The 6440-nt window shown below is 40.8% G+C and overlaps 1 protein-coding gene across 4 annotated transcripts in view; it reads right to left on the reverse strand.

Moving 5' to 3' along the window:
- The window catches only part of DIAPH2 (diaphanous related formin 2), a 1032498-nt gene that overhangs the window by 515856 nt on the left and 510202 nt on the right, over nucleotides 1-6440 (reverse strand). The gene's annotated exons all lie outside the window — the stretch shown is intronic.

Consider the following 6440-nt stretch of genomic DNA (forward strand, 5'->3'; position numbering starts at 1 on the left):
GTAGTTTCATAGACAGTTCTCCATCCCCTCACTTTCAATCTGAAGGTGGCCTCAGATCTAAAATGAGTCTGTTGTAGACAGAAAATAGATGGGTGTTGTTTTCTTATCCATTCTGATACCCTATGTCTTTTGGTTGGCGCATTTAGTCCATTTACGTTCAGTGTTATTATAGAAAGATATGGGTTTAGAGTCATTGTGATGTCTGTAGGTTTCATGCTTGTAGTGGTGTCTCTGGTACTTTGTGGTCCTTGCATCATTTCACTCACAGAATCCTCCTTAGGATCTGTTGTAGGGCTGGTTTAGTGGTGATCAATTCCTTCAGGTTTTGTTTGTTTGGGAAGACCTTTATTTCACCTGTTCTGAATGACAGACTTGCTGGATAAAGGATCCTCGGCTGCATAATTTTTCTGTTCATCACATTGAAGATTTCCTGCCATTCCTTTCTGTGCTGCCAAGTTTCAGTAGATAGGTCTGCTATTAACCTTATGTGTCCACCTTTGTATGTTAAGGCCCGTTTATCCCTAGCTGCTTTCAGAATTCTCTCTATATCCTTGTATTTTGCAAGTTCCACTATGATATGTCATGCAGAAAATCGATTCAAGTTACGTCTGAAGGGAGTCCTCTGTGCCTCTTGGATTTCATTGCCTTTTTCCTTCCCCAGGTCAGGTAAGTTCTCAGCAATAATTTTTCAAGTACACCTTCAGCCCCTTTCTCTCTCTCTCTTCCTCTTCAGCAATTCCTATGATACAGATATTGTTCCATTTGATTCTATCAATTAGTTATCTAATTCTCCCCTCACAATCCTGGATATTTTTTTCTCTCTTTTTCCCAGCTTCCTCTTTTTCCATAATTTTATCTTCTAATTCACCTATTCTCCCCTCTGCCTCTTCAATCTGTGCCGTGGATGCCTCCATTTTATTTTGCACCTCACTGATAGCATTTTTTAGCTCCTCATGACTATTTATTTCTCCCTTGATCTCTGTAGCAATATAGTTTCTTCTGTCTTCTATGCTTTTCTCAAGCCCAGCGATTAATTTTATGACTATTATTCTAAATTCTTGTTCTGTTATATTGTTTAATCTTTTTTGATCAATTTGTTAGCTGTCACTACTTCATGGAATTTCTTTTGAGGAGAATTCTTCTGTTTCATCATTTTCGACAGTCCTGGGGTGGCTCCAAACTTCAGGGCACTTCCCCTGTGCTGTCTGGAGTAACTTGTGTTGGTGGGCGGGTTCACAGTCAGACCCGATGTCTGCCCCAACCCACCACTGGGGCCACAGTCAGACTGGTGTGTTCCTTATCTTCCCCTCTCCCAGGGGCCGGACTCACTGTGGAGTGGTGTGGCCCCTCTGTGGGCTACTTGTACACTGCCAGGCTGTGGTGTTGCTTTTATTGGATCTGGCATATTAGCCAGGGTGGATCTGCAAGGTGTACAGGGGCAGGAGGGGCAGGCTTAGCTTCCTTTGCTGTAGGTGGTCCCCTGCGGGAGGGGCCCTGCAGCACCAGGAGGGAGACAGACCAGTCAAAGGGATGGATTCACAGAAGCACACAATTGGGTGTTTGCATGGTGCAAGCAAGTTCGGTTACAGGAACTGGTTACCTTAGGGATTTTGGCTGGGGGATGGGAGAGGGATATGGTGCTTGCCAGCGCCTTTGTTCCCCGCCAAGTTGAGCTTTGTCTTCCGGGGCTCAGAAACTCTCCCTCCCGCTGTCTTCTTGCTCTCCCCGTTGAGAGCAGAGCTGTTGACTTTTAACATTCCAGATGTTCAGTCCTGCTGGCTGTCATAACTCACACAGTCCGGCCCCTCCACTTTTGTAAGCCAGACTGCGGGGCTCTGCCTTGCAGGGCGGGCTGCCCCCCGCCCCCGCCCTGGGCTCCCTCCTGCCAGTCCATGTAGCATACCCCGCCTCTCCACCCTTCCTACCTTCTTCAGTGGGTCTCTTGTCTATACTTGGCTCCGGAGAGTCTGTTCTGCTAGTGTTCTGGTGGTTTTGTGGGTTATTTAGGCAGATGTGGGTGGAATCTAAATGATCAGCAGGATGAGGTGAGCCCACCATCCTCCTACACCGCCATCTTCCCCTCGCTCATTTAGAACTGCCTTTATCAATCATGCTTGCCTCAGTCCCCTCTTGGTGGGTCCCAGACCCAGAAGACCAGCTCAAACCCCTACTCACAGAGCATCTCCTGACTCAGGAGTTCTATGGAGCCTCAGTTCTCACATTGGTGTCTACAGGTTTAATTTCACAAGGAGACCAGAACGTGCCTATATTTAACTCCACCACATTCAGGCCAGGGACCAAATACTACCCACAACAGGCAAAGAGAGCCTCTGCAGACCACAGGCCTGAAGGATAAAGCAGTAAGGACAAAACAGCAGAGCACACACAGTTCACACCAGAGACACTCCCAGAAGTGCCAGGCCCTGGGGAATATGGGACAACAAACTGCAGGGCACTATAGGGCCTCTTCTTTATAAGGCCACTACCCTCAACAACACGAGACAGAGCTGACATTCCTAACATACAGAAAAAAGCACAGAGACTGAAACAAAATGAGAAGACAGAGAAATTTATCCCAGATGAAAGAACAAGAAAAAAGTCATGGGCAGAGATCTAAGTAAAACAGATATAAGTACCATGCCTGATAGAGTATTTAAAGCAATGATAATAAGGATATTCTTGCTGGACTGAGAGGAAATCAGTGAGACCCTTAACATAGAGATAAGAAAAAACACAATCAGAGATTAAGTGTGCAATAAATGAGATTAGAAATACCATTGATGCAGAGTGCCTTGGTGGCTCACTCAGTTATGTGTCTGACTCTTGATTTCGGCTCAGGTCACCATCTCACAGTCATGGGATTGAACTCTATGTAAGGCCCCGTGCTAGGCATGCAGCCTGCTTGAGATTCTCTCCTTCCCTCTCTCTATGCCTCTCCCCACATGCAGTCACTCTAAATAGATAGATAGATAGATAGGAAGGAAGGAAGGAAGGAAGGAAGGAAGGAAGGAAGGAAGGAACACCCTGCATGCAATGAATAGCAGGCTGAAAGAAGCAGAAGAACAAATTAATGATACACCAGACAGAGTAATGAAAAGTAATCAAGATGAAAAAAAGAGAGAAAAAAGAATTATGCAAAATGAGAACAGACTTAGGGCACTCAGTGACTCCATCAAACATAATAACATTTGTATTATAGGAGTCCCAGAAGAAGAAGAGAAGAGAAAAGGGGGTAGAATTTTTATTTGAAGAAATAGTAGCTGAAAACTTCCTAATTTGGGAAAGGAAACAAATATCCAGATCCAGGAGGCACAAAAAGCCACACCAAAACCAACAAAAGAAGAGCCACACCAACATATATGGTAATTAAATAGGCAAACTATAGTGATATGGAAAAAAAAATGTTTGCCTTTTAATGCCAGTTAGTTAACATAATGTTATATTAGTTTCAGGAATACAATTTAGCAATTCAACAGTTCTATACATCACATGATACACATCAGAAGTGCACTCCTTAATCCCTATCACCTATTTAACCCATACCCCCACCCACCTCCTCTCTGGTAACCAACAATCTGTTGTCTATAAGAGTGTGGAGGTGCCTGGATGGTTCTGTTGGTTAAGGTCTGACTCTTGATTCCAGCTGAGGTCATGACCTCATGGTTCCTGAGACCAAGCCCCAAGATGGGCTCTGCACTGTCAGTGCAGAGTTTGCTTGGGATTCTCTCTCTCTCTCTCTCTCTCTCTCTCTCTCAAATAAATAAACTTAAAAAAAAGAGTACATATCTTGGTTTGTCTGTTTTTCCCTTTGCTCATTTGTTTTAATTCTGCATATGAGTTAAATCATATGATGTTTCTCTTTCTGATTTATTTCGATTGGCATTCTACTCTCTAGTTCCATCTATGTCTTTGCAAATCACAAGATTTCATTCCTTTTTTATTGCTGAATAATATGCCATTATATACACACACATACACCACATCTTCTTTATCTATTCATCAATTGATGAATAGCCATATTTTGGCTATTGTAATTAATGCTGCAATAAACATAGAGGTTGCATGTATCCCTTTTGAACTAAAATTTTTGTATTTTTTTAAGTAAATACCCAGTTGTGCAATTACTGGATCATAGGGTAGTTTTATTTTTAATTTTTGAAGGAACCTCCATATTGTTATCCACAGTGGCTGCACCAGTTTGCATTCGTGCCAACAGTGCAGGAGAGTTCCTTTTTCTATACATCCTCCCCAACACTTGTTGCTTCTTTTCTTCTTTTTTTTTTTTTTTATTACTTTAGCCATTCTGACAGTATCAGGTGATATCTCATTGTATTTTCATTTGCATTTCCCTGATGAAGAGTGATAATGAACATCTTTTCATGTCTCTGTTGGCCATCTGGGTATCTTCTTTGGAGAAATGTCTGTTCATGTCTTCTGTCAATTTTTTAATCAGGTTGTTTTTTGGGGGTTTTGAGCTATATCAGTTTTTGTATATTTTGAATACTAACCTTTTATTGCATACATAATTTGGAAATATCTTCTCCTATTCAGTAGATTATCTTTTAGTTTTGATGATTATTTCCTTTGGTGTGCAAATTTATTTTTATTTTGATGTAATCCCAATAGTTTATTTTTGTTTTTGGTTCCCATGTCTTAGGAGACATCTAGAAAAATGCTTCTACAGTTGATGCCAGATAAATGACTGCTTGTGCTCTCTTCAAGGATTTGTATGATTTCTTATCTCACATTTAGGTCCTTAATCCATTTTGAGTTTACCTTTGTGTATGGTAAAAGGAAGTGGTCTAGGGGTGCCTGGGTGGCGCAGTCGGTTAAGCGTCCGACTTCAGCCAGGTCACGATCTCGCGGTCCGTGAGTTCGAGCCCCGCGTCGGGCTCTGGGCTGATGGCTCAGAGCCTGGAGCCTGTTTCCGATTCTGTGTCTCCCTCTCTCTCTGCCCCTCCCCCGTTCATGCTCTGTCTCTCTCTGTCCCAAAAATAAATAAACGTTGAAAAAAAAAATTTAAAAAAAAAAGGAAGTGGTCTAGTTTCTTTCTTTTGCATGTAGCTGTCCAGTTATCACAACACCATTTGTTGAAGATTCTATATTTTTGCCCCTGTATATTTATTTCTCCCTTGTTAAACATTAATTTGACCATATCATTATAGATTTACTTCTGGCTTTTTTCTTCTGTTGCATTGAATTATGTGTCTATTTTTTGTCAGTACCACACTGTTTTAATTATTACCACTTTATAAATTAACTTGAAATCTTGAATTGTGATACTTCCAGTTTTTTGTTGACTTTTGAATTTTTATTTATTTATTTTGAGAGAGTGGGAGAGAGAGAGAGAGAGAGAGGGAGAGAGAGAGACAGCATGTGTACACAAGCAGGGAGGGGTAGAAACAGAGGGAGAGAGAGAATCCGAAGCAGGCTCTGTGCTGTTAGCACAGACCCTCATGTCGGGCTAAATCTCACAAACCATAATATCATGACCTGAGCCAAATACAAGAGTCAAACACTTAACTGACTGAGCCACCCAGGCTCCCCTGTTTTTCCTATTTGAGTTTGCTTTGGATATCCAAGGTCTTTTGTGGTACCACACAATTTATTTTTAATCTCAAAGCAATTCAATTAGTTATTAATATACCAATTAATAAATAAGGGACTAGGTTTAGAGTGCTTAAGTAGCTTCACTTAGGTCACATGGCTAATAAGAGCTGATAACAGAACACAGCATGATGACTTATGAACATTGGGTGTTTAATATATACTAGACTGAATTGTCATGGGTGATGAGGAAGGTGTTATGGAAGGAGCAGGAATACAGGGAAGGGTCATTCATGGAGAGTGGTGCTAATGAGCCTTTCTCCACTGCCCTGAACAGAATTAATAAATTCTGTTTTTTGTTTCCTGGAATAATTTATACACACTTTAGTTATAGCATTTATTCCAAAATATATACGTCTATTTACATAATCAGTGTCACCTACCAAATTGTGTACTCCTTAAAAATCAAGGCTATATCAATATTGTTCAGTAAATGTTTGTTGAATGAATAAATGCTATAGACAAACCAAAAATACTTAGGACTGAATTGATGATTAGAGACATCTTTGGTGAATTTCAAGCACATTTTCAGTATAGTTCTGGGGTACAAAATTAAAAATAATGGATAGTCAGAAAGAGGAAGCAATGTGTAAAGTAATTTATTCAAAATATTGACTATGGATGATATCTAGATAATAGTTAGAAAAGGCAGCAGAGGAAGCAGCTGGAAAATGGTGAAGCTAGTGACATAATTTTTTACAATTACTTGTTCCAAATTACTTCAGAATATTAGGCCTAAAGATATCAGGCAATCCAAGAAATAAGAATTTAAAATAATGAGTATGGTGGCACAAAAACAGACACATAGACCAATGGAATAGAATAGAAACCCC

The sequence above is a fragment of the Herpailurus yagouaroundi genome, unplaced genomic scaffold (genome assembly GCF_014898765.1).
Source record: "Herpailurus yagouaroundi ecotype Mexico unplaced genomic scaffold, PumYag 67556, whole genome shotgun sequence".
NCBI lineage: Eukaryota > Metazoa > Chordata > Mammalia > Carnivora > Felidae > Herpailurus > Herpailurus yagouaroundi.